At 40.2% G+C, this 27,859-nt stretch overlaps 2 long non-coding RNA genes across 2 annotated transcripts in view; both read left to right on the forward strand.

Annotated features, from left to right (window-relative positions):
- The window catches only part of LOC129625426 (uncharacterized), an 85,043-nt gene extending 59,990 nt beyond the window's left edge, over window positions 1-25,053 (forward strand). The window contains exon 3 of the long non-coding RNA XR_008701437.1: window positions 24,898-25,053. This is a non-coding gene — a long non-coding RNA (uncharacterized LOC129625426). The remainder of the gene's footprint in view (window positions 1-24,897) is intronic.
- LOC129625427 (uncharacterized) overlaps window positions 1-27,859 on the forward strand; it is a 324,047-nt gene that overhangs the window by 62,206 nt on the left and 233,982 nt on the right. The gene's annotated exons all lie outside the window — the stretch shown is intronic.

Genomic DNA, 27,859 nt, shown 5'->3' on the forward strand with positions numbered 1-27,859 from the left:
ATTTACTCTCAGTATGAAAAAACATTCAATTTTGTCTCATTTTACCATAATGGATGAATTTAATTTGTTTGTGTGGCTAATGGTCTTGCAAATCAAAATAGTTTCTGTGGTTTAGCAAATCTGGTGGAAGAAAAATGTGAAGAGAAAGTTTTAACTTCTTGGCTTCCTTTCCTGTATTCTGAGACATCTTCAGGGGCTCTTTGTCAGATTATGTGTCTTGAAAATATTTGCAACTGTTTATGGGCAATTGAACCTAGAAGAGAGGTGGTTCAAGTATAAGTTTTGAGAAACATTGGAATGAGGGCACATCAGCAGGCATCTTTCATGATGTCTACTTTTAAAATACATTTCTTGGAAAATTGTTTTTAGATGAGTGGGTCTGGTGTGTTGTTATTTGTTTTGCTTCTGACAGCGGATTCCGTATTTCACATCCTTTGAAATTCACCCTTAGGTTGCAGGGAAGACAGGCGGTTTTGGGTAGAGCCAGTTGGACACCAGTGTCTGTCTTTGTTCAATTATCCTGTGTTGCACGTGAAGCCCAAAATAGTTTTCATAAGGAAACAGATTGAATTCCACTGAAACATTTTCATCAATTCCTATAATCTCAGAATGTCATTAATTTGCAGGTGGAGGTGTTGTGTTATGTGTCAGGAGCAAGTTAATGAACTGAAATAGTAGTAACTTTGCCTTTCTTTGGGTTCCTAAGGCATTTACAGTGGGCTTAAGCAAACATTTTTTTAGAGTGGAAGTCAGTGAACAAAACTTTCTTTGATCCTAAGATAGGTTGATTTTATTGCCATGAGTTGCATGGGAAAAAAATTGTACTTTGATCCAAATGTTAATTGAATGCAGAAGAATTGTTTCTGAAAATTTGACTGTTTTTAACAACCTTGATATAGGCTCCCATATCATTAAAACAGCCACCTGTGACATTCACTTTTATTTTCATTAACTCAGAATTAAGAAGCATATTATAAATATAATTTTCCACTATTCACACAATCTAGTACTTTTTCTATTTCCCTTAGGTATTTTATATTTAATTATATTTATTTAGAAATGACTTTTCTCTCTTGTATCAAAAGCATTAGTTCTGATTTGCTGCTAATGAATGTAAGCATAAAGGAAAGACATCTTTATTAAATCCTAGCATTATTTTACTCCATGTCTTTAGATGGTTGGCTTTTTAAAAAGTTCTATCATGAGCCAAAGTAAATAGGCATTTACTGAGTGTCTCCTATGGGTCAGGTTTGCAATAAGCTATGTGTTATATAGCCCACTCCAGTGTTCTTGCCTGGAGAATCCCAGGGACGGGGGAGCCTGGTGGGCTGCCGTCTGTGGGGTCACACAGAGTTGGACATGACTGAAGTGACTTAGCAGCAGCAACAGCAACAGCAGCATGTGTTATATAGAGACTCCCCAGGTGACACAGTGGTAAAGGATCCGCCTGCCAATGCAGGAGATGCAAGAGACGCAAGTTCTATCCCTGTGTCGAGAAGATCCCCTGGAGGAGAGTATGACAACTCACTCCAGCATTCTCACCTGGAGGATCCCATGGACAGAGGAGCCTGATGGCTACAATCCATGGGGTTGCAAAGAGGCGGACTGAGTGACTGAGCACTGCAGCACCATGTGTTATATATGTTCTTGAATTAAACTATATGAGTTCTACAAAGTATTAATGTCTCCAGCTTTTAAAAAAATTATTTTTTCTTTTGGCTGCATTGGGTACTAGTTTCAGCACAGGTGATCTTCACTGCATTATATGGGATCTTTTGATGCATCTCACAGACTCTCTAGTTGCAGCATGTGGGCTTAGTTGCTCTGTGGCATTTGGGATCTTAGTTCCCGGATCAGGGATCGAACTCATGTCCCCTGCATTGCAAGGTAGATTCTTTACCACTGAAAAGTGGAAAAGGGAAGAGAAGACCCCTAATGTCTCCATTTTTACATAGAAGGAAGCTAAGGCACAAATTTGAGTCCTTAACCCAGGTCCATATAAATAACAGTTGGTGGATGTAGGATTGTAGATCTTTGAAATTAGATGCTCTGCACAATGATTCTGCAGTCTAATGCCTCTTATTTTATTTTTTTAATGAGAGCTCCAGTCTTTACATAGAAAATATTCTGTGCTTAGTTGAAAAAAGATTCCAGATTTGATAGACAGTGGAGCCAATGAAGTATTAATAGATGTCTAACAAAGACAGAGGAAAAACTGGCTAACACCAGCAGCTCGGGTTAGAGTTAGAGTGTCCCTGAGGACACTCTGGAAGCCTTATAGAATGAAAAGATAACATTCTCAGTACAAGGATTAGGAGACCATTTGCACCCCAGGAAGCTTGCCTGCTAAGCTCACAATTGTTAATAGAAATAATTTGAGAGTTCTGTACTGTAACATGCTATTTCTGTTATGCCTGCTTCATCTCTATGTTCTGCTTGTGAACATAATCAAAAGTCAGTAGCCACCCACCTTTTTCTTGGTTGAAGTAGCTATAATAATTTTGGAAAATTTAGGATTCAAGCTAGGACTTGGATTTGGAAATTGGCAGCTTGCATGTAACTGGGTTGACCCCGCTCTCTGAGAACATTTGGGAACAGGAACCTTCTGATTGAACCAAACATTATCTGGACTTCCAGATTCTGGAAGAATTTTAGAGAACAGAATGGGAGTATATCCATAATAAGCCAAGTAATCTTTTTTAACAATTGAAAATACCATTTGTTCAAAATCCATACTAATCTCAACAGTTAATCAATTAAAAATCATTAGGGCTTTTGATGTACCAACCCATCTGAGTTTTAAACCATCTACTTTTTTTTTTTTTTACAACAGAAAGGAAATCATAGATCTAAAACTTTCAGACTTTCCATCTCAACTCCACATTTGCAGCTTAATTATTCTAACCCTTCTTGTCTCTCTGACAAACTTGTTTTTACTTGCAAGACCCAGCTCAAAAGTGCCCTAATCTATAAATTCTCTCCTAACTGCTTGCTTACTGTTCCTCTTCCCTGCCCCTATCAGAGTTAAACCCTCCCCTGTGTCTCCTGTACACCATTATAGCTGACCTTACTGACTCTCCTCTCTGTGGCTGTCCTCTGAGCTGCAAGAGCGTAGGGAGGAGTGGACTGATTCATCCTTGTGCGTGCATGCTAAGTCACTTCAGTCATGTCTAACTCTTTGTGACCCTATGGACTGTAGCCCACCAGGCTCCTCTGTCCATAGAATTCTCCAGGCAAGAATACTGGAGTGGGTTGCCATGCCCTTCTCCAAAGGATCTTCTCGGCTGGAAGAACCCTCTTCTCTTATGTCTCCTGCATAGGCAAGTGGGTTCTTTACCACTAGGGCTACCTGGGAAGCAGTGTTTGCTTAAAAACAAAACAAAACAAACAAACAAAAAACACTAACAAAAACTGTCATAGCTGCTGCCTCCATATCATTTTCCACTGCTCTCTACCCCTTTCATCCTTAATGTCCCCTGGTCTCAAGCAGAAAGTGTCCCCCTTCTGGTTCTGCCCTCCAGCTTCTCTTTGGGGCCCTTGAATCTTGACATGCACCTTGTGAAATTCCTAAATGTGCCTCTCTTTTTTTTTTTGCTTTCTCATGTCTCCTTCATCTCTGGGCATCTTCTGAGAGAAGGAGCTCTTACGTCCATTGTACCATTTTCTACAATGTATTTTTTTTTATAAGCATTGCTAATTTTTTCCATTTGTGAGCCTTAATCAGTGGTATTTAATAGCTACATTAAGAGGAAAGATAAAATCAAAAGAAAAGGAATTTTGAAATACCATTGGCAGATGATTTAAAACCACCAAATTATCAAAACAATAATTAAATACAAACTGAATTTTATCCTCATTATACAAATACGTAGGCAAATCACAGACTGTGTAGCCGTCAGGGCTGGCACTCCTGATCCAGAGTTCTGCAGCTGTACCACCCCGGCTCACTCTTCTGGGCTCAGCTGCCTCTGGCTGTGGCCCAGATTCTTTCTTGAGCTGTAGAGAAAACAGAGGAAAAAGTTTGGTAGAGAAGATAGCTCAGACCCTTGGAGCTTACTAGGAGAAGTTAAAATCTTGATAAAATCCTAGGAACCCAAAGGAAAAAAAAAAATTAGTATATACTGTTATTCCAGATCTTTTGCCAAGATCCAGAGAATCTTGGGTTAGTCCCATTTCAGGCTTCCCCTATGACTCAGCAGTAAAGAATCTGCCTGCAATGCAGGAGACTCACGTTCAATCCCTGGGTTGAAAAGATCCCCTGGAGAAGAAAATGACAACCCACTCCAGTATTCTTCCCTGGGAAATCCCATGGACAGAGGAGCATAGGGGGGGCTACAGTCCATGGGGTTGCAAGAGTTGGACACAACTTAGCAACTCAACCACCACCACCACCAGGTACATAAGTGGAATCATGCAACAATGAACATGGATGCAAAAGCCTGCTTTCCATTTTTTTGGTATATATCCAGAAGTGGAATTGCTGGATCATATGGTAATTCAGTTTTAAATAGAATTATTCGATAGTGCATAAGGATTCTAATTTCTTCACATTTGCCAAAACTTGTTTTCTGTTTTTTTTTCACTTGTTTGGTTTTTTTTTTTTTTTTTTTAAATAATATCCATTCTACTAGGTGTAAGGTGGTTTCTCATTGTGGGTTTGTTTGCATTTCCCTAGTCATTAGCAATGTTGAGCATCTTTTTATGTGCTTGTTTCCTATTTGTGTTTTTTGAGAAATGTCTTTTCAAATTCTTTGGTAATTTTTGAATCAGGTTATTTGTTTTGTTGTTGTTGAATTTTAGGAGTTCTCCAAACTAGTTTTGTAGTAACTTATAAAATCAGAAAGTGTGTGAACTCTGGTTTTGTTCTTTCAGAATTGTTTTGACTTTTTTGGGTTCCTCAAGATTCCATATGATGTTTAGAGTGGATTTTCCCATTTCTATAAAAAAGTATCCTTGAGATTTTGATAAGGATTATACCGAATGTATGGATTGCTTTGGATAGTATTGATATCTTAACAGTACTAAGTCTTCTAATCCATGTACATGGGATACTTTTCCATTGATTTATGTTTCCATTACTTTCTTTAACAAATATTTTATAGTTTTTATTGAACCAAGTCTTTCATCTCCTTTGCCAAGTTAATTCCTAAGTGTTTTATTCTTTTTGATGCTATTGTAAATGGAAATTGTTTACTTAATTTTTCTTTTGGATTGTTCATTGTTAGTGATTAGAAATTCAGTTGATTTTTGTGTGTTGACTTTGTATCCTGCTACTTTGCTGAGTTATAAGTTATAACAGATTTTCATATGGAATTTTTAGGTCTTCCCAGGTGGGGCTAGTGGTAAAGAATCCACCTGCCAATGCAGGAGATGTAAGAGATGTGAGTTCAATCCCTTGTTTGGGAAGATCCCCTGGAGGAAGGCATGGCAACCCACTCCAGTATTCTTGCCTGGAGAATCCCACGGACAGAGGAGCTTGGAGGGCTGTAGTCCATAGGGTTGCAAAGAGTCAGACATGACTGAAGTGACTTAGCATGCACATATAACATCACATCATCTGTGAATAGAGGTTTTTTTCACTGCTTCCTTTCTAATTTGGATACCTTTTATTTTCTTTTCTTGCCTAATTTGTCTGATAGGACTTCCAGTACTATGCTTTATTCCTTTTACTCCCAGTTTTATTGAGAAATAATTGATATATCACTAAGCTGTGTCCTACTCTTTGCAACCCCATGAACTACAGACCACCAGGCTCCTCTGCCCATGGGATTTCCCAGGCAAGAATACTGGAGTAGGCTGCCATTTCCTTCTCCAGGGGATCTTCCCCACCCAGGAATCAAACCCATGTCTCCTGCATTAGCAGCCAGATTCTTTACCACTGAGCCACCAGAGAAGCCCCCATGGCACTGTATATTTAAGATGTAAACAGGATGGTTTGCTTTACATATATTGTGAAATGATGACCACAATAGGTTTAGTTAATATTTATCATCTCATACAAATACAATAAAAAGAAAAGAAAAAAAATGTCTTCCTGTGATGAGAATTCTTAGGCTCTCCTCTCTTAACAGCTTTCTTATATATCATACGGTTATTTATAGTCATTGTGTTATACATTATATACCTTGGAGTTATTTATAACTGGAGTTTTGTACCTTTTCCACTCATAGAAATTAACTCAAAATGGATTAAAGACTGAAATTTAAGACCTGAACCCATGAAACTCCTGGAGGAAAACATAGGAAAAAAAGCTCCTTGACATGCGAACTTACACCAAAAGCACAAACAACAAAGTTAAAAATAAACAAGTGGGGCTACAGCAAACAAAGAAAGCTTCTGCACAGCAAAAGAAACAATCAACAGAGTGAAAAGAATACCTAAGGAATGGGAAAAATATTTGCAAACCATATATCTGATAAGGGGTTAATAGTCAAATAAAGAATTTACACAACTCAATAACAAAACATCAATACTATATTGACTAGAAGTGGCAATGGGCATACTTGTCTTACTCTTGATCTTAGAGGAAAGTTTTCTGTCTGTCCCCATTAGTGTGATGCATGCTGTGGGTTTTTCATATATTTCTTTTATTTTGTTGAGGTATATCAGTGTTTAATTTTTAAACTATAGTTTTTCTAAAGGCCTGATTTCAGGATAGGTCGTTTTATTGTGTAAAAGGCAACAACAGGAACAATAGCCATGCTCATAATGATCAGGTGATGGTGTAGAGAGAAAATCATTATATCTAAAAGATCTTGGGCTGATTCACAACTCTTCAGTTTTATGGTTATTGGATTTGAACAAGGTGCTTCACTTGTATGAGTCACCAGTTTCCTGTCTGTGGAATTGCCCTCAGAAAGTTGTATGCATGCTTTAAAAATTTCAAGTGCTTTTGTGTCCACACCTGCATTGTGTGTATGAAGAGTACACTACTTTTCTGTGTTCTTTGCGGTAGAGAGAGAAATGATTTCCTTAATACCGTATCCCCACTTAGCTCACTTCTTCCATTCACCTTGAATTATACATGCACATAGGGTATGGTCATTTATTCTTCAACCCCGGTGTTAACTGGAAGTCCATTCAACCAGCACTTAAGTTCTCAGAGCTGGAGGTGCACCCCACCATTTGGAGGTGAGGGCGATTGGGCTGCGACATCTGTCACCCATTGGTCTCCAGGGTTGATCTGGCTGACCCGGGTGTCCCCTTCTTCCCTTACCACTCCATGTGCGCCCTTCCCATCATGTACTTGCTAAGCCCTGTCAGCTCCCTTTTGCGCCAGCATGGAGTGTGTGAGGACGAGGCACTGGTCACAGTGATGTGCTCACTACACTGCATGACCAGGGCAGATGAAAGTAACTCTTTTCACTGGGCTGCTGATTGGCTAGTCCTTGATGTTACCACTCCGTCTGAATACGACTGAAAGTGAAGTTAGTAAAGTATTTGCATTATAAAGTGGCATCAGGGGACTTCCCTGGTGGCCCAGTGGTTAAGAATCCTTCTAATGCAGGGGACATGGTTTGATCCCTAGTTGGGAACTAAGATCCCACATGTTGCCAGCAGCCTACACACTGCAACTAAGACCCAATGCAGCCAAATAAATAAATATACTTTTTTAAAAAATAAGGTTGCATCAGTACACACTGAAATGGAAACATTTAGGAATAACCAAAGCAGAAGGGTCTGGAATGGACAATGGGACAGAAGTTGAATTCTAGCAGTCACAATGGGGCATCTCTATTAGCACCCTAAACTTTTTTTTAACCTTTTACCAATAACCAGGAGAATAACAGTAAAGGCAAAAGGAGGTAGCAACATGGGAGGATGAAAAAAAGTCAAAAGGTTAATAAGACCAAGGTTCTGCAAATGCTTATGTTGAGACAGTTTCAGCTCAGTTCAGTTCAGTCATGTCTGACTCTTTGCGACCCCATGAATCGCAGCACGCCAGGCCTCCCTGTCCATCACCAACTCCCAGAGTTCACCCAAACTCATGTCCATCGAGTCGGTGATGCCATCCAGCCCTCTCATCCTCTGTTGTCCCCTTCTCCTCCTGCCCCCAATCCCTCCCAGCATCAGAGCCTTTTCCAATGAGTCAACTCTTTGCATGAGGTGGCACAGTTTACCAGCTCTTAAAAAAGAGTTCAGAGAGTTGAACGAGTATCCACTCAAAGGCTTGTCTAGTCCCAAATTCAGTCACTAAATCTTAAATATTGATTAAAAAAAAATTAACTGGGCATTTAAATTAAAAGCAGTGTTAGTTACGATAAACACTGTAGGACAATTGGACAGACAACTCTTTCCTTTGTTTTCCCTTTTCCTTCTTGTCTTTACCACCCTTTTCCTACCCCAGCAACATGTATGAAACATCAGGGAAAAAGTGTTCATTTGCTATCCTACCTAATACTTGCTGCTTTCCAATTTCCAAGTCTTACCAGGTTTACTTGGTAATTTTAATTTTTTTGTATTATCACAGTAAGGAGTAATTTGAAGGTGACTTGCAGAGGAAAATGTGGCTGATAAGAAGGTAGACAGTGGTTAAATTTCTTTAATTAGCAATGATTTCAGTATTCTTCTACTCTGTAGGAGTTTGAGTCAGATGACAAATTGAAAATCATGTATTCTAAAAGAAAACTGGGTCCTTCCTGAAGAGATTTTTCTGGCTTTTAAATCAAGTGTGGTTTCATGCCTGGCAGTTGTAACTAGTGGTGTGAAAGAGTGAATGTAGCAAATATTGATTTTGCTTTTGTGATATTTAAATGGTAACTTTTATTCTTGGGAATGATCTTGACTTATAAATAAGCAGCTAATAGTTTGATCAAGTTTATCACCATATAGTTTCCTCTAGGCACCACTTAACAGCAAAGAACAATCATTTATTCTTCAACCCTAGTGTTAACTGGAAGTTCATTCAACCAACATTTAGATTCATAGAAGCCATTTGACTCCAGAGCTGTGGTTATCACTATATGCTCAAATTGCTTCTTCGGGAACATGGCATTCTTACTCTGGCCTCTGTTTAGTTATTCATTCAGCAAATATTCATCTCTTGCACTAAGCCCAAGAGAAACAGAGATAGGAACACAGAGCCTTCCCTCCTGGGGGCCCCATGGACTAGCTGGGAGACACTGGGGCATTCAGGGTGCTATGGAAACATAGGAACCAGTGAATAATTAGGTAAGTAGTTGGAGAGGGTGGTCAGAAATGGTTTCCTCAAAGATGCACAATGAAGGGAATGAGTATGATGACATAGAGAGATGAACGGTGTGTAGTACACACTGAAAAGTACACTTGAGGGTGGGAGGAGCTGAGACTAGAGGTGTGTGTCGTGGAGAAGCTGGGCTTTGCTCTGGAAGCTTTGGGGAGACAGAATTTCAAGCAGGAGAGTAGTGTAATAAAGTTTTCATTTAGAGATCAGTGTGAACTGAGGCCTGGAGGTGGGCTGGGCTGGAGGAGGACTGCTGCTGGAGCTTCTAACACTGCGGGTGAGAGCTGCTGGAGCCCCCACTGAGGGAACAGACATGAGAAGGACAGTTTTCCTGCTTGACTCTTTTTTTAGAGTAAGAACAGCCAGGAGTAATTAGCAATCATTTGAACCTGGAGATCCTACATTGGTCTGAGCGAGCCTATGATAAATGCCAGCTCTCATGTAGACAAAGATTCTAATGGGATGGAAATAAACCAAAAAAAGAATTGGAAGGTCAAAGTAACTGACCATGGATAAGGGAGAAGGAAGACGCTAGGACCACTCAGCTTGGGCAGTTGCTGTTCAGTTGGGAGATGCCACTCACTAAGAAAACAAAGGGCAGGGATAGAAGATTAAAAAAAAAAAATTTTTTTTTTGGCCACATCCCATGGCATGTGAGAACTTAGTTCCCTGACCAGGGATCAATCAAACTTGCATCTCCTACATTGGAAGGGAGCATCTTAACCCCTGGACCACCAGGGAAGTCCTGGGTAGGCAGAATTTTAATGCACCTTTCCCCTCCATAGTTCCCTAGCGCAGAAGTGTATATGTAAGAAAAACTATTGAGACAGAAAGACTGCTTTAGTGATAATCAGGCAAGCATCCTGCCCCACAAAGCAAGCCCAGAGATGCTTAAATCCAGGAATCCAAGCACACTTTCTCCTTTGCTCCTGGGAGGCAGATGTCAGGATCTCTAACTCAGGAGGCCAGAAGGAGGGGGTTTGTTTCCCCCTTCCCCATCCAAAGCTGGTTCCTGCTCCAGAGTTCTTCCTCTGGAAAAGCAAGACTGTGGAGAAAAGTAACCTTCGAATTAGCAAACGACAACAAAGTGGGTGAAGTCCCATTCTGTCGCCAAAGAACAGTCACCTCATCCGTTCTTAACATGGGGCCCCAAGAATGTTTCAAGAGCTGACCAATAAGATTTGTAGCTTTTCCTTTGGGGAACAAACAGTGAGGCAGTGGAACAGTGGGGGCAGGGACATCATTTCTTTATTACAAGAGATGAGGTGCTCTCAAGTCCCTAGAGATGGTTCTTTACCATTTAGTGCAGCCCAGGAATGGGTTAATTCAAGGATCTTGGACTTAGCTTGCCTCATGAGGGTGCTTGGAGCTAAGCAGCTAAGGGTGGTGTAGGCTTGCCAGGGTCTTGTGGAGCCTCACAGATCTCCAGCAGACATCCTTCCAGAACCACACCAGACACATAAGTCAGCATTGATCCCTATACTGTGCTATTCTCACTGTTGGGGGCTCAGGAGTCCTCATCAGTATGGTGCACAGCCCTCATTCCCACAGAATTTCAGGTCTAGTGAGGACTTTTTGTAATGCAGAAGGAGGTGAGACAGCAAGTGTGCTTTATCAAAGAAGTGGGATTGATTGCTGCTACATCATTCTTTCATCCCCTCAGCTCTCATAGGCTTTGCTGTAATGACCTTAGCGTCTAAGAAGCTCTATTCCAAACACTGGAGCACATTTGGCTTTGACATGTGCAATCAGTGCCTGCCATGGGAACTGGCTCCCTTTAAACTCAAAATTAATTATAGGCATTTATATTTCCAGCAACCAAATGGGTAATCAGACCTAATTAACTGGTAATCAATCAATGCTGCTTTTCTTTCCCTATCCTTCCCCATGTACAGTAGTAAGTAAGATAGTTTTGGATCTTAGAAGATTAGAAGCCCTTGGGAGGCTGGAGTGAACCATTCTGACATCATACCTGGGGATGTGGTTTCTACTCTTGGTAATGATGTATGGTGGGCATGTGAACATATCTCTCACTGTGCTTCCAGCCCTCTCCTGTTTGGCTTAGTGGTTTTCATGTCTTCTGTGCTAGAGGCTGTACTAAAAAATGAAAATCTTATTTCTCAAGTGGCTACACACTGGCTGAATCTTGATTCTTGCTGTGTGTCTTGTTTAGGCTTCAGTAGAGTTGCATTTATGTAGTTTAGTTACACATTATCTATTATCTATTAGTTACACATTATCTATCTATACTTTCAACCTAAGCTCACTTTTCATGAACTCCTCACTGGTAGATAAAGTTCACTGTGTTTAGTGGTGACAGAAAAGTAAAACAGGAATTTGTGCCCTACTACTTCAAAGACAAAAGCAAAATGTTGCTACCTTGGCCCCCAAGGATGGAGAAGACTCTGTGATGCAACTTATTATATTATAGCCAGTAGTAACTATTATATTAGTTCCCATTTTATTTTTGAGGAGTGATGTTAGTTTTGCTCTTATTCACCCCTGAGTCAGTCTGGTCCTCTGGTGTCTTCGTGATGTACCAGATCTTCCCAGTGTCCCCAAAGTAAATAGGACACAGGGGCAGCTCCTGTGTACACGTTGACCACTGTGGATCTCCAGGGGCTCCCAAGAGCTCACCTGTTTTTCCAGTATCAGGGAACTCTGTGAAGTGGGAAGCTTGATGGGGTCAAGTAATATATTGCATACAGGATACAAGTCACCTTTTTATGACGGGTAATAGTAGTGCCGTACATTCAAGGTACATCTGGTCAGGTGTGAGGCACCCCTCAATGTGGCAACATAATGTAGCATGTTTTTAACCTGGCACTCTTTCTGTAATCAACTCTTCTCCCCTTTTGTCATCTTGATAGAAGCCTTCACGTGCTAGGAAATTCTAAAGAAGTGTCCTTTGTAAGATCAGAACTAGCTTTGAAACGATGCCACCAGGTTTGGTTATGGTGTTTCTTGTGTGGGATTGGAGCTACTGCAGAGATGGTTTCCAAAGACATGGCTTTGTTTCCTACGTGGTTCAGGTTGAATAAAGCTCTCTCTCCCAATATAAATTACCCAACTTGGAGTTTCTGCAGTGAATATTAGTTTTTTCCTCCTCATACAGTACACTTTTGAATCACTTCCTTGTGCCATAGGTTTTGATTTAGAAAATGCAGGCAAATTTTTAATATTAACATGAGTAAGATAGAAATGAAAAAATATGTTTTTTGCCACCAAATCCCCACAAACATATTACTCCAATCCAATCAAGATACTGGTGCTTCTTGATTATATTTTATGGAATTTATATTATATATGATAACCCTGGCCTCTGTACAGCAGATACACTTGGAAAATCTCAAGGGCTCAACACAAGAGAAGTTTATTTCTTGGTCACATAATGTGTGTTCCTAATTAGTGAGTGGCATTCTTCCAGGAATGATTTGGAACTGGCTTTCTTTCATTTTGTGGCTTTGGCATTTCTGATACAAAGTTTCCAAGTAACCATGAAAGGAGAAAGGGCATGAAGGACTGATTATGTTTAAGGACCATGGCACACAGTGCTCTGACTCACATCTTCTTAGGCACAATTCAGTCACATGAGAGAAGATTGAGACGGGTTCAGCTTAGTGCCCAGCGGGAAGAGGACACAGCTGTGGTCTGAGGCTAGCCCAGCTCCATTGCAGTTGTGTTCTGTCTTTTCCTTCATGCCCTCTCCATTCTTTTGCCATTTGTCTTTTTTCACTTCTGCAACATAAAGTTTAGAGCTTCCCAGGTGGCTCAGTGGTAAAGAACCTGCTCGCCCATGCAGGAGACCCGGGTTCAATCCCTGGGTTGGGAAGATAGATCCCCTAGAGAAGAAAATGGCAACCCATCCCAGAGTATTCTTGCCTGGAGAATTCCATGGGCAGAGGACCCTGGCAGGCTATAGTCCCTGGGGTCACAAAGAGTCAGACATGACTTAGTGACTAAACAACAACAAACATGAAGTTTGGCGATATGGCCCACATGTTGAAAATTTTTTTGAAAGCATCTAAAAATATACCACACTGTCAAATTTTATGAATGTTAAACTATGTGGATTTAAAATTCATATACTTTTAAAAAGTATGACTCAAATGTTAGTATATATTAGCAGAATCTCACTTTATATGTAAAATTTGAAAAAATCAAATATACCAAATTTTAAAATCATTTGAATTATATAATTTCTAAGCTGGCTGGCCAAGCAGGCTGTAAAGTATTTATGTCATTGACAGTTGGAGGTTCCGCAATACTTGATGCCAGTAGGTATAACATGAACCATAAATTCTTCATATGCCTTAGAATCTCTGAGGATGGTTTTATATGACTGATGTATTGTCATCTTAATGGCCTTGAAGGCATTCTGTGTTGCTGGCATATAAGGTGTGCTGGCCTTAAACTTGGGGTACAGGTGCCTTTTTCTGGCTCGTGAACCTTAGGGAGTATCACTCTGGTAAGAGGTCCCTATGGCCCAGGGGTCCTACCAATCTGGAGTCCATCCCCGTTGTGCTCCAGGTCCCAGGGATTTGGGCATGCCTGCTCAGATGACTCCCAAGTTCACATCCAGCATCAGTGAAGACCTCTTGCGCTGGCAATTCCCTTGGAGGTCAGGAAGCACAGTGGACGTAGGCATCTCTAAGCCTGAGGTTGGCCCACGGGTTGGCTGTTCTCAGAGGGATGTGGTTGAGCTCTTGACGTCAGCCAGGGCTGTCTACAGCCTGCCCCCCATATTGCTCAAGAACAGAACCCATGAATGGAAGAAAAGGAGGGTGGGATGTAGGCTGGGGACCCAGAGTTTTCCTTTGCTGCTCTTTCCCATGTGAGTCTCTGAGGAACCCAAGAATTCTAAATTCACCCCTAGTCTCCAATTCTGTTAAGCAGTTATGTTTGTTAAAATAGGAGGCTTGAGTATATTTAACAGTTTATGAGCTTAATTTATTTATGTTTTTATGTTCATGCCTATGGATATGGGCCTTCATTTGTATTCTTGTCTGGGCCTCATGGATGTAAAGGGTTGATGACTTGCAGAAAGTGAAGCAAATGAGAGAGGTTGCAGTCAATTGCTGAAAATCTTGACACGTTGTGCCAAGTAGCAACAGGGAGCTGACAGACATATTCAAGAGTCACACAATGAGATGAGTTTTTATAAGACAACTGAGGGCAAAGTGAGGCGTGAGCTGGGCCGGCCTTCAGACAATGAGTGGCTTAGAGGCTGTTGTGGATGCGTAACTCATAGAGGACAAGGCAATGAACATGCAGGTGGGTGATGAGGAGGATCTGGATTCAAGAGACATTTATGAGGTAGAATCAATGAACTTTGCTGATTCATAGGCTAATCAGTGGAATGACAGAGTTGAAGATGGAGAGTTAGAACTCAGAGGAGGGATTGAGAAGGACTTCCTCTGTTGTCTGGGAAACTGTAAGGATGGTGATGCCACTGGTGGAGACTGGAAGGCAGACAGAGTTTGTGCGGAGAGACAAGTTCAGTTTCAGGCAACCTATGTTGCAGGGGTGGGTGTGCAGCAGGCAGTGGGTGTCTGGAACCACATTGGGCAGACAAGTCAGAGAGTTGCACCTTGACCTCTGTCCTTTCTAAGCACACCCTGCAAGCCATACACAGGCTGTCTCATGTAAGAGTGACCAACATTAATGACTGTTTTGACTAAACAGACTAGATGTTCAATTTAAAATTTTAAGCTTAGTTTATGACAAGCTCAACATTTTAGGTCATTCATACCATTCCATATCACATGGAACTTCAGGGTGATTAAATTACCTGTCTGGACATATTGTGGGGGCTTCCCAGGTGGTGCAAGTGATAAAGAACCTGCCTTCCAATTCAGGAAACATAAGAGACGTGGGTTTGATTCCTGGATCCAGAAGATCCCCTGGAGGAGGGCATGGAAACCCACTCCAGTATTCTTGCCTGGAGAATCCCATGGACCGAGTCTGGTAGGCAACATTCCATAGGGTCACAAAGAGTTGGACATGACTGAAGTGACTTAGCACACACGCACAGACGTATTACATTAAAATGGGATAAATCTGAATTTTCTTCCTTTGATATGACTTTGTAGACTAAGACTATTTCATCACCAATTTTTCCCCAATGGTCAGTGGCTTCTCTGGGTATTTTATTTATTCTTAATTTAAATCATTTTGTGTTGTAATCCTGTTAGCTTCTATAACCTGTATAACTATAAAATGTAATTGTCCCTCAGACATAACAGATAATGTTATGAAAGTAACATGGAATCAAAATGACTTTCATTGAGTCAGATAAAGAACGCTAATGATTTCCTTTAAAATTATAGGGCAGGTGATGTTCAGAAAGACTCAAGTATTAAGTAGAAGAATGACATTGGATCAGTGCCCAGATTCTTGAGAGACCATCAGTGATAACCTGGTTTCCTCTGGGCTTGAATCCACATCATGTCTTCTCAGTATAGCATCCCTCCCAGTAAGCTTCCCTGGTGACTCAGAGGATAAAGCATCTGCCTGCAATGCAGGGAGACCTGGGTTTGATCCCTGGATTGAAAAGATCCCCTGGCAAAGGAGATGGCAACCCACTCGAGTACTCTTGCCTGGAAAATCCCATAGATGGAGAAACCTGGTAGGCTACAGTCCATGGGGTCACAAAGAGTCGGACACATCTGAGCGACTTCAATTTAGGTTTCTTTCACAGTAAACTTAATTGTTCAGATGCCTCCAGAAAGGACATTGTAGTTTATAACTTGATTCTTTAAGGACTTTAGTCTGCATTAACCATGTAAACTTTGGGAACTATTGGAAATTACATACATATTTAAATTTTTTCATCGGTGAAGATATAGATGATGATACTCTTGTGCCTAACTTATTACTTTATTCACACATTTATTTATAATATTCTCCTACATCAGCCTCTTCTCCCAGGTTACAGCTGTTTACACCATAAGGGGTATTTTTGGCTATAGGCATTACCTGAGTTAGTATCTCAATTAGAAATTAATATTAATAAAAATCTAAATGTCTTTTATTATTTTAAGACACATAGACAAGATTACTGGGAAAAAATACATGGAAATTACTAGTATGTGTACTGAATGTTATGACTTTGGATACTTTTTCTTTCATTATACATATCCTGTAATTTCCAAAATTTCTGCAATGAACACATATTTCTTAAATGTGAAACAAGGAAATATGTCTTTTTTTAAAAAGAAAAACAAGGAACTATGTCAAAGGTCATATGTGTCTGAAGAACAGAGTGATGAGGTGACAAGTGGTCATATGAAAGCTCACGTGCATGAACACTCTTATATTCATTAAAAGGAAATAATAAAGCCAAGAAAAAGGAGAGCAGCTGTCAATGTCTTGCTATCCCTCTGAAATAGAAAGGAAGCTGAACTACAGAAAATACTTCCTTTCTGTCTATCTCTTTGACATGTCATCGACTACTAGTCTTAACTAAAGATGTATCTGCCGCAAGTAGAAGCATTTATTGCTGCAGAAGAAGACCTTATTCTTCATAATTGGAAGAGTTCCCATTACTTTTTCTTTTTCATATCATTAAAGATTTAAGCACAGAGAGAAAAATGAAATGGCCATGAGTTCAACTTTGTCAAAAACCTGGCATTTTGCTGAATTCCTTCAGATATTGTTTTGGTCTTATCAAGTAGAATATTTACATCTTTATTGTGGAAAAAGAGGGGAGACTTCAGATGTGCCCTGACTGGACGCTGTTGACATGGGGCTGTTGTAGGCAGACTCACCAGAACTGAAAGCTCCTCCGTGATTGGTTAGGAGTGCATGTTTGGTTTCCTTTGATTGATCCTAAGTTGAAAGTCGGACAAAAATTAAGGAAACTATCCATTATTAATCAAGTCCTGGCCATTTTGGGCTGGTTGTTAGAGAAGTTGTCGTGTAGCCTCCTGGACTGACACTCAAGAAAGCTGTCCAGCTTCCTGCAGATTTGACTTAAAGCAGGTTGGCTTCCTGGGCTGTTGATTGAGAGAAGGGGTGTTTCCTGGGCAGGTGGCTGCAGGTTGGGGGTCAGAGCTCTATTTTTGTATGTCATCTGTCTGTATATTCAGTCTTTCATTATACTTGAACCTCAGATTTATTCATGTTTACCTGATGAGTGGTATTTCATTGTATAACTATGTAACAGTTTATTCATCCATTCTCTGGCTGACTTGAATTCCAGCTTTTTACCATCATGAACAATGCTGCAGTTAATATTCATGTCTGCTTGTAGAAGAAATACTTTTATTCAGTGATTCATTCCATGATTTTCCTGCTGTATGTCTGCTTTCTGTTTGGGGGCCAGAAGGAGATAATGGCTTTTTATAACTCGTGTCTCTCCTGTTGATCAAATGTGAAACGTCATCATTTCTTTCTGGCCCCCAAACAGAAAGCAGACATACAGAAGGGAAGTCAGTATATGAAGCATTGAATAAGAGTATTTCTTCTACAAGTTACTTTCCCTGGTGGTCCAGTGGTTAAGAATCTGCCTTCCAGTGCAAGGGATATGGGGTCAAACCCTGATTGGAGAACCAAAATCCCACATGCAGCAAGGCAACTGAGTCAACATGCCACAGCTAGAGAGAAACCTGACCGCTGCAACTATGATCTGACACAGCCAAAAATAAAAAATAAATAAATAAATTTTTTAAAAAAGAGCTGAATTAGTGATTTCCAAAATAAGTAAACACTGTCTAGGATTTCCAGGGCTACAAAAGTAGGCCAGCAAATTACCTTTGCCTGGTATTTAAATGTTAATGATTTTTTTAAAAAAATCGCTTTTGCTCCTCCTCCTGCAAAAATACAAATTCTCCCACCTCTTCTTCCTCTGTGTCTTGCCTCTTCATCTGTAATTAGTTTGTGGCAACTGCACGACTTCCCCAAGATGGAATCTCTTGAAGCTAGCCATTATAAATTGCCTCCAATGTTGCTTATTCAGGACATTATATCACATAAAGCTCACTCACTGTGAATGTTTATGATCAAGGCCAGGTGACTAATAGATACTTAACTAGAAGTTAAATTGACTGCCAGTTCTAAGATGAACCCCTGCTATTGAATACTTGTCAACGTTGTTATTTTATGTTTACCTTCTCCTTTAAAAGTGCTACTATGTATTGAATATTAATATTGTAATGCAGCCTTTTATGTGTATATGCTTTCTGGGATTTTTATAGCTTTTGTCTTCACTCCAGATAATCACTTAATGGGCATTCATCTGAATAGTATTTATTTCAAAGAAATAGTAAAAAAAAAAAAAAATTAAAAACATACCTGATGGAAAAAATATGAAGTTGTGCTCCCTCCTATGTGAGCAAGTTTTAAAAACCCAAACACTTAATTCACAAGCTTCTTCCCTTTGGTGTGTCCCACTGTCTTCAGTATTTGTTGGCTGGATGTAAAAACAGAAAGGCACTTTCTAACAGATCTTGCTGTCTCTGGACTTACCTGCTTCAGATTATTTTTCCAACCATGAGCAGAGTGATCTGATATAATGAATCGAAAGACTTCCCTGGTGGTCCACTGGTTAAGACTCCAGCTTTAACTGCAGGGGATATGGGATTGATACAGCTTCCATGGTGGATCAGGCGATAACAATCTGCCTGCAATGCGGGAGACCCTGGTTCGATCCCTGAGTTGGGAAGATCTGGAGAACGGAATGGCAACCCACTCCAGTATTATTGCCTGAGGAAGTCCATGGATATAGTCGTCGGGAGGGGTCCATGGAATTGCAAAGAGTCGGACATGACTGAGCGACTACCACTTCTTGGGGAAACAAGATTCTGCACGCCAAGTGCTGAGGTCAAAATATAAAAAAAAGAAGAAGAAGAAGAAGAAGAAAATCTAATTACCCCCATGCTTAAAATCCATTAAGGACTTAATGTTGAGTTTTAAGTCAACTTTTTCACTCTCCTCTTTCACTTTCATCAAGAGGTTCTTTCATTCTTCTTTGTTTTCTGCCTTAAGGGTGGTGTCATCTGTGTATCTGAGGTTATTGATATTTCTCCCAGCAATCTTGATTCCAGCCTGTGCTCCATCCAGCTCAGCATTTCACATGATGTCAGTTCAGCTCAGTCATGTCCAACTCTTTGCCACCCCATGGACTGCAGCACGCCAGGCTTCCCTGTCCATCACCAACTCCCAGAGCTTGCTCAAACTCATGTCTATCAAGTCAGCAATGCCATCCAACCATGTCATCCTCTGTTGTCCCCTTCTTCTCCTGCCTTTAATCATTCCCAGCATCAGGGTCGTTTCAAATGAGTCAGTTCTTCACATCAGGTGGCCAAAGTATTGGAGTTTCAGCTTCAGCATCAGTCCTTCCAATGAATATTCAGGACTGATTTGCTTTAGGATTGACTGGTTTGATCTCCTTGCAGTCCAAGGGACTGTCAAGATTCTTCTCCAACACCACAGTTCAAAAGCATCAATTCTTCAGTGCTCAGCTTTCTTTATAGTCCAACTGTCATATCCATACATGGCTACTGAAAAATCCATAGCTTTGACTAAATGGACCTTTGTTGGCAGAGTAATGTCTCTGCTTTTTAATATGCTGTCTAGGTTGGTCATAGCTTTTCTTCCAAGGAGCAAGTGTCTTTTAATGTCATGGCTGCAGTCACCATCTGTGGTGATTTTGGAGCCCCCCAAAATAAAGTCTTTTACTTTTTCCATTGTTTCCCCACCTATTTGCCATGCAGTGATGGGACCAGATGTCATGATCTTAGTTTTCTGAATGTTAAGTTTAAAGCCAACTTTTTCACTCTCTTTCACTTTCATCAAGAGGCTCTTTAGTTCTTCTTCACTTTCTGCCATAAGGGCGGTGTCATCTGCGTATCTGAGGTTATGATATTTCTCCCAGCAATCTTGATTCCAGCTTGTGCTTCATCCAGCCCAGCATTTCACATGATGTACTCTGCATATAAGTTAAATAAGCAGGGTAACTATATACAGCCTTGACTTACTCCATTCTCGATTTGGAAGGAGTCTGTTGTTCCATGTCCGCTTCTAACTGTTTCTTCTTGACCTGCATATAGATTTCTCAGGAGGCAGGTCAGGTGGTCTGTTGTTCCCATTTCTTGAAGCATTTTCCACAGTCTGTTGTGATCCACATAGTCAAAGGCTTTGGCGTAGTAAGTAAAGCAGAAATAGATGTTTTTCTGGAACTCTCTTGCTTTTTTGATGGTCCAACGGATGTTGGCAATTGGATCTCTGGTTCCTCTGCCTTTTCTAAATCCAGCTTGAACATCTGGAAGTTCATGGTTCACATACTGCTGAAGCTGGGCTTGGAGAATTTTGAACATTACTTTGCTAGTGTGTGAGATGAATGCAATTGTGCGGTAGTTTGAACATTCTTTAACATTGCCTTTCTTTGCAATTGGAATGAAAACTGACCTTTTCTAGTCCTGTGGCAACTGCTAAGTTTTCCAACTTTGCTGGCATGTTGAGTGCAGCACTTTCACAGCATCATCTTTCAGGATTTGAAAGAGCTCAACTGGAATTCCATCACCTCCACTAGCTTTGTAGTGATGCTTCCTAAAGCCCACTTGACTTCACATTCCAGGATGTCTGGCTCTAGGTAAGTGATCACACCATCGTGGTTATCTGGAAATAAGTCATGAAGATCTTTTTTGTATAGTTCTTCTGTATATTCTTGCCACCTCTTCTTAATATCTTCTGCTTCTGTTAGGTCCATACCATTTCCGTCCTTTATTGTGCCCATCTTTGCATGAAATGTTCCCTTGGTATCTCTAATTTTCTTGAAGAGATCTCTAGTTTTTCCCCTTCTATTGTTTTCCTCTATTTCTTTGTACTGATCACTGAGGAAGGCTTTCTTATTTCTCCTTGCTATTCTTTGGAACTCTGCATTCAAATGGGTTTATCTTTCCTTTTCTCCTTTGTGTTTAGCTTCTTTTCTTTTCTTGGCTATTTATAAGGCCTCCTACAACCATTTTGCCATTTTGCATTTCTTTTTCTTGGGGATGGTCTTGATCCCTGCCTCCTGTACCATGTGACAAACCTCTGTCCATAGTTCTTCAGGCACTCTATCAGATCTAGTCCCTTAAATCTATTTCTCACTCCCACTGTATAGTCATAAGGGATTTGATTTAGGTCATACCTGAATGGTCTAGTGGTTTCCCCTACTTTCGTCAATTGAAGTCTGATTTTTGCAATAAGAAGTTCATGATCTGAGCCACAGTCATCTCCCTGTTTTGTTTTTGCTGACTGTATAGAGCTTCTCCATCTTTGGCTGCAAAGAATATAATCAATCTGATTTCGGTGTTGACCATCTGGTGATGTCCATGTGTAGAGTCTTCTCTTATGTTGTTGGGAGAGGGTGTTTACTATGACCAGTGCATTCTGTTGGCAAAACTCTGTTAGCCTTTGTCCTGCTTCATTTTGTACTCCAAGGGCCAAACTTGCCTGTTACTTTAGGTATCTTTTGACTTCCTACTTTTGCATTCCAGTCCCCCATGATGAAAAGAACATCTTTTTTGGGTGTTAGTTCTAAAAGTTTTTGTAGGTCTCCAGAGAACCATTCAACTTCAGCTTCTTTAGCATTACTGATTGGGGCATAGATTTGTATTGCTGTGATATTGAATGGTTTGCCTTGGAAACGAACAGAGATCATTCTGTCATTTTTGAGATTGCATCCAAGTACTGCATTTCAGACTCTTTTGTTGACTATGAGGGTTACTCCATTTCTTCTAAGGGATTCTTGCCCACAGTAATAGATATAATGGTCACCTGAATTAAATTCTCCCATTTTAGTTCACTGATTCCTAAACTGTTGATGTTCACTCTTGCCGTCTCCTGTTTGACCGCTTCCAATTTACCTTGATTCACGGGCCTAACATTCCAGGTGCTTATGCAATATTCTTCTTTACAGCGTCGGACTTTACTTCCATCACCAGTCACATCCAAAACTGGGCGTTGTTTTCTCTTTGGCTCTGTCTCTTCATTCTTTCTGGAGTTATTTCTCCACTCTTCTCCAGTAGCATATTGGGCACCTACTGACCAGGGGAGTTCATCTTTCAGTGTCATACCTTTTAGACTTTTCATGCTGTTTATAACAGCTGTTTAGTCTGATATAAAAGCTCCTGAGGGCATCTTCTCTAAGCTGATTCCTGGTATTTCCAGCACAGCTACCCAACAGGCAGGCATGTTCTTTACCTACACCCTGGGGTTCTCAGAGATGCCAAAGGGCCCTAGCCCCTTTACCTGGGATATTCCCCCTTTTTCTGTTTATCTGACTAGCTCACCCTTTAGGACTCACCTCCAGAGTGTCTTGTTCTGTGAAGCTGCCCACTTGCCCACAGAAGCAGGAGTCAATCCCCTTTTTTGTAATTAAGAACATGTTTGCCTTCCCTATTAGACTATGGGCTTTTCGAGGCAGGAGCTGTCATGAAATGCTGATCTATTTGCCTTTTCAGTTGTGAATTAAGGAAAAATATGTACACATGCATATACCCACGCATATATATGCATGCAGACATATACCTGACTCCTCCTGCCAATTGCTTTCTGAACTTGGACATATTTTTGAACCTCAAGCCTTCAGTTTCCTCTTGAGGAAGTTGAGGTTAGTTAGGTTTTGGGATTTTTGGAGGAGTCATTAGAAATCTCAGCCAAAGATTCACTAAAAAAAGCACCATTTCTCTTAACTCGCTTTTCTGTCCTTGCTGCATGTTTAATCACTCAGTCATGTCTGACTCTTTGCGACCCCGTGGACTATGCCCGCCAGGCTTCTCTGTCTGTGGAATTTTCCAGGCAAGAATACCGGAGTGGATTGCCATTTCCTTCTCCACAGAATCTTCCTGACCCAGGGATCGAACTTGCATTGGCAAGTGGATTCTTTACCTACTGAGCTGTCAGGGACTGTTGGATAACTGGAGGGAAGAAAGGAATGAAAGAGGAAGAACAGAGGGGAGGGTGGAAGGGAGGAAGAAAAACGAATGAAGGAAAGCAGCATGTGATGATGTGAGATGTTTCTTGAGATCTGGACAGGTGAGAAGGCTGCCTAGACAGCATAAAATTCTATTGGAGAAGAGGAAACAGGAGGACGCTGATACTGGGTGGGCAGCAAATAGTGTCCTCACCAAAAATTCCTTGTGGGATACAAATAAATCAGACTTGCAGCCTGTCTCCAAGGAGCTTTCTGTCTAGTAACAGAATCAGTGAACTAAAATGGGAGAATTTAATTCAGGTGACCATTATATCTATTACTGTGGATATCTATTATTGTGTGTCTGCACAAAATTACAAAGCAAGTGGTGAGGGTTGTTACAGACAATGGGCCTTCTGTTAAAGTCCATCGAGTGAATACATAAACTGAAGTACAGATAAAGCTCTTACGGGACTTTTAAGGAGGAATAAATTCCATCTAGCCAAAAGGCTCTTGGAAGGGAGGAACAATACTTAACCTTGAACTTGAGTACTGGAAGTATAACAGGAGTAAGTTGCAAGGGTCTCAGGTGATAGAAGGATGGGAAAGGGGCACATACTTGGTAGAGTGATGAGTGAAGAGGAATGAATGGTAACTGAGATTAATCCAGTTTAGCCAATGACTCATTCTTGATGTCTCACAATGAAGATGGCTATGCCTCCAGCGTTACAAATTCTAACAGATTTAGACACACATTATTTACTCATATTGGCTTTTCTAATGGATAGCCATCCAATACTGTTGCTACCTCTCCAAAAGCTTAAAAGTATATTAAGGGGTAACCAAAAGAACATTAGTCAAAATAGTGACAGATAATTATTATAACTCCAACCTTGTTACATGCAACACAGGGGCCAGGAAGTGAGCTCCCTAGTGTGGTGGTGGCAGGGTTGTCGTAGCCTCGTTCCCTAATTATTAGGGAAGAGTTCCTCAACCAGAGTAAACCAAGGGCTAAAGGAAGTCCTAAGAGCAGTAGGCACAACAAACCCAGAAATGTGATTGCAGGTGGTCCCGTGGAATTGCACCTTCTGCTTGTGTTGCTCAAAAGTCTGAATTCCCAGGGAGAAAGAAAAAAAAACATTCCAATCGTCAAAGTTTAACCTTTAACCATCATGACAGCGTTTGTGTGCTGCTTACAGATCCTCGACTGAGGAGATTGAGTATGACAGTGAGAATGGGAAAAAAATATTTTCTGTTTTATAGACATTTAAAATATGTTAAGGTGTAATAGCATCATCTTTTTCTCTCTAGTAATGTTTTAAAATTTAAAGGAGATCTTTGAGTCATTTTTTTGGTATATTATGAGCAATAATATAAAAGAGAGTAAAAGGGGGAGTTCAATATATTTTTCAAATAATATGAAAAAAACGATTTCCTGATCTTTATGAATTCTCTCCTGTTTCCAAATGTTCCCCATTTGCATGGATTCTCTGGGGTAATTTGAATATGGAAAGTTTGCTAATGGAAAATCCTCTTGTTAGACAATAGAATGAGAATATATGAGATTGTAAGAGATTTATGTTGTTGAGCTTTCCATAACTATGGGATACCTGCTGCTACATCTGTTACTCGGCTGGGTATTGGAGAAATAAGAGCATATCCTTCCCTGACAGTGTCATTCAAGGGTCAGGAGAAGCAAACAGGGTCTCACAATTCTGGGCCATGTAGGTAAAGAGAGTGGTAAATACATGTTTCTTCAGGAGTTTGCAGTAAGGCATTTGACTTAATTTTGAAGGTCAAGGAAAGAGCCTAGAAGACCTCGAGTACATCAAAGAGAAGGGTTGCAGATAATGGTCTGGGACAGAAGGCACAGCATATGCAGAGGCTCAGAGGACAGAGAAAGCAACATTGTAAGGGAGACGGCCAGGAGTTGGGAGAAAACCAAAGCAGACCAAACCAAAATCCATCATGCTGCCCAGCTTCCATATTCAGCGTGCTATACACATATTGTATTTCTGAAACAGAAGTAGCCTTCCTTAACTAATATTTCTTTTCTAAACCAATTGTTGAAATCAATAATAGTATTTATTGTTTTGTTTTCATCCTTTTAAAAATTGTGGGCCCTGTTATGATGAGCTTCCCTGTTACATGTATCTCAGTGCCTTTGTGCCATCATTTCTTTACAGTAAATTCTTAGAAGCAGAATTACCAGGTGAAACCCAAGCACACTGTAACGCTTTTGATGAATTTTCCCTACAGTTTTATTTATACTCCTGCTAGGATGATGGAGTATCCCTTTACCTGGATCTTGATTGCTCAGATTTTTAGCAGCTCTATCCTCTCACTCAGTTTTTAAAATGTTAATCTACTGGAACTCCTTTTGGAGTATATTCTTGAGGACAGAGATTTGTGAGAAGTCTCTTGTGTTTAGGGTTTTGTCATTGGCAAATCCTTTTTTAATTTATTATTTAAACATTATTTTGATGTGGACCATTTTTAAAGTCTTTATTGAATTTGTTACAATATTGCTTCTGTTTTAGATTTTTGTTTTTTAGCTGTGAGGCATGTGGGGTCTTAGCTCCCTGACTAGGGATTAAAGTCACACCCTCTGCATCCGAAGGTGAAGTCTTAACCACTGGAATGCCAGGAAAGTCCTGGCAAATCCTTTTTTAAACAAAATCGGTTATTGGAGAGTTAAGATCCCTCTCCATGCCATTTGGAGGTAGCCTGACGGGGGAAACATGGAATATCTGAGCCGGAATTTCTCGTGGAGTTCACAAGCCTCAGTCTACCAGGGAGGCCCCCAAGTGCAGGATGGAGGATGCACCTTGCCCAGGGTCGTTCAGCTTCCAGGGCAAGAGTGAGGTCTGTCTGTAGTCCAGGTTTCTAAATCATCACCCAGTGTGGTTCCCCTACCACCTGAAGTTTAGTCCTAAAATTTCCAGCAAAGGCTTTATAGGCAATGTGCTTGTTCTTTTGTAAAGTGTCTACTGTGACATTATCCTTTGCTTTGCCCTCCCTCCTTCCCATGTGGAGCTTTCAGTTAATTAATGAAAGATCAGGTGACAAATGATTCGCTTTCTGACGGGATTTTGCTGTGAAATGTTGAGTGTGATTATGTGTGCATATTTTGGGGACAGCAGTATCCTTACAGCTCTCATTTCCATGGTTAATTACTGCATGTGGCTCTTGTGAGCCAGTTCTGTCGGGTAGGAGCAGGACAGGGATAGGCAGACGCCACCAAGGACATAACACAAAACACCCAAATTAGGCTCTTTCATGACTAAGCAATTAGAGACTCATTTTAGATAAAGCCAAGTGACTTGTTATAATTCTCAAGGTCTTTTTGCTTGAAGCTTTGGATGGCCATAGAACTCAGTGACATTAAAGAGATGAGCTGCAGGTCACAGGGGACTATTTTTGATAAATTTCTTTACAGTGTAAGAGGGTAAATGAACTCTTAATGACAAATAAAATGCAAAGCTCTTTTTGCATCTAATTCTTAATAAAGCTCTTACTGAGAAAAAAGTGAGAAAACTTTTTTTTTTCTGTTTCCCTTTCTTTGATTGCCTAGTAAGTTTATATGAGAAAAAAAGGAATAACTTCAGTTTTATTGAGGGTTTTTTTTTTTTTGTATTTTTATTAAACTGGACCTTGTTAAGTTATCAATACTAGAAGCTTGTTAGTCTTCCCTTGTTTATAATCTGTGGTGATTCAACTTCTGTGTCTTGATTTCTGAAACAGACCACTGTGTAAGTAATCTGGGATTATACAGTTCACTCTAACCTATAATCAAAAATGGCCATTTTTAAGCTTCTTTTCCTGAAGAAATGTGGTTCATAACTTCCTATGAGGTAGGTTCTGGAATCTGACATTTTTGGGTTTTTATCCCAGCTTGGCCTCTTAACATCTAAAAGACACTGTTTACAGTGTCTTTACATAAACTTCCTAAGGCTCAGTTTGCTCACCTGTATGATTGCATTAAAAAAAAAAAAAAGATTCTCTAGCATCTTTGCCAAGCTGTCATATGAATACTTGCATGTTGTTATTAGGAACACATATTTTAAATGAATATTAGTATATTTCTTCATGAGAAATACATATATTATGTGCTGGGCTTTTCTTTTTTAATTTGAGAGAACCACATTGTGCTTAAAAACTTACTACTTAAATCACTATAGCATAAAATTGATGACAAAATTTAGAGTTTTCTTTCTAATTAACTGACAAAGAAATAAAATAGAACCTTTTCTTTTTCTGGTAAAAGAGCATGTCCGCTTCACAGGGTTTTGATGAGGATTCAATGAGAAAATGGATAAAGCTTTTAGTAAGGTAGCAAGCCTATCATAAGAGTTCAGTAAATAATATCAAAATATAATGTGACTGGTTAGGTAAAATGTTTAAAATTTTCTGGATTGTATTTGCCATTTTACACGTTTATACCTGACTTTGAGTTCCATTGCTGAGAAATAGCCAGCTTCAGTTATAGACGTTGAAGCATGTATTTCTTTGTCGTTGTTGTTGTTCAGTCACCCAGTCATGTTCAACTCTTTGTGACCCCATGGACTACAGCACGCCAGGCCTCTCTGTCCCTCACCATCTGCTGAAATTTTCCTAAATTCATGCCCATCACATCGGTGATGCCATCCAGCCATATCATCTTCTGATGCCCTCTTCTCCTTCTGCCCTCAATCTTTCCCAGCATCAGGGACTTTTCCAATGAGGCAGCTATTGGCATCAGATGATGAAAATATTGG

Source organism: Bubalus kerabau, chromosome 13 (assembly GCF_029407905.1).
Source record: "Bubalus kerabau isolate K-KA32 ecotype Philippines breed swamp buffalo chromosome 13, PCC_UOA_SB_1v2, whole genome shotgun sequence".
Classification (NCBI taxonomy): domain Eukaryota; kingdom Metazoa; phylum Chordata; class Mammalia; order Artiodactyla; family Bovidae; genus Bubalus; species Bubalus kerabau.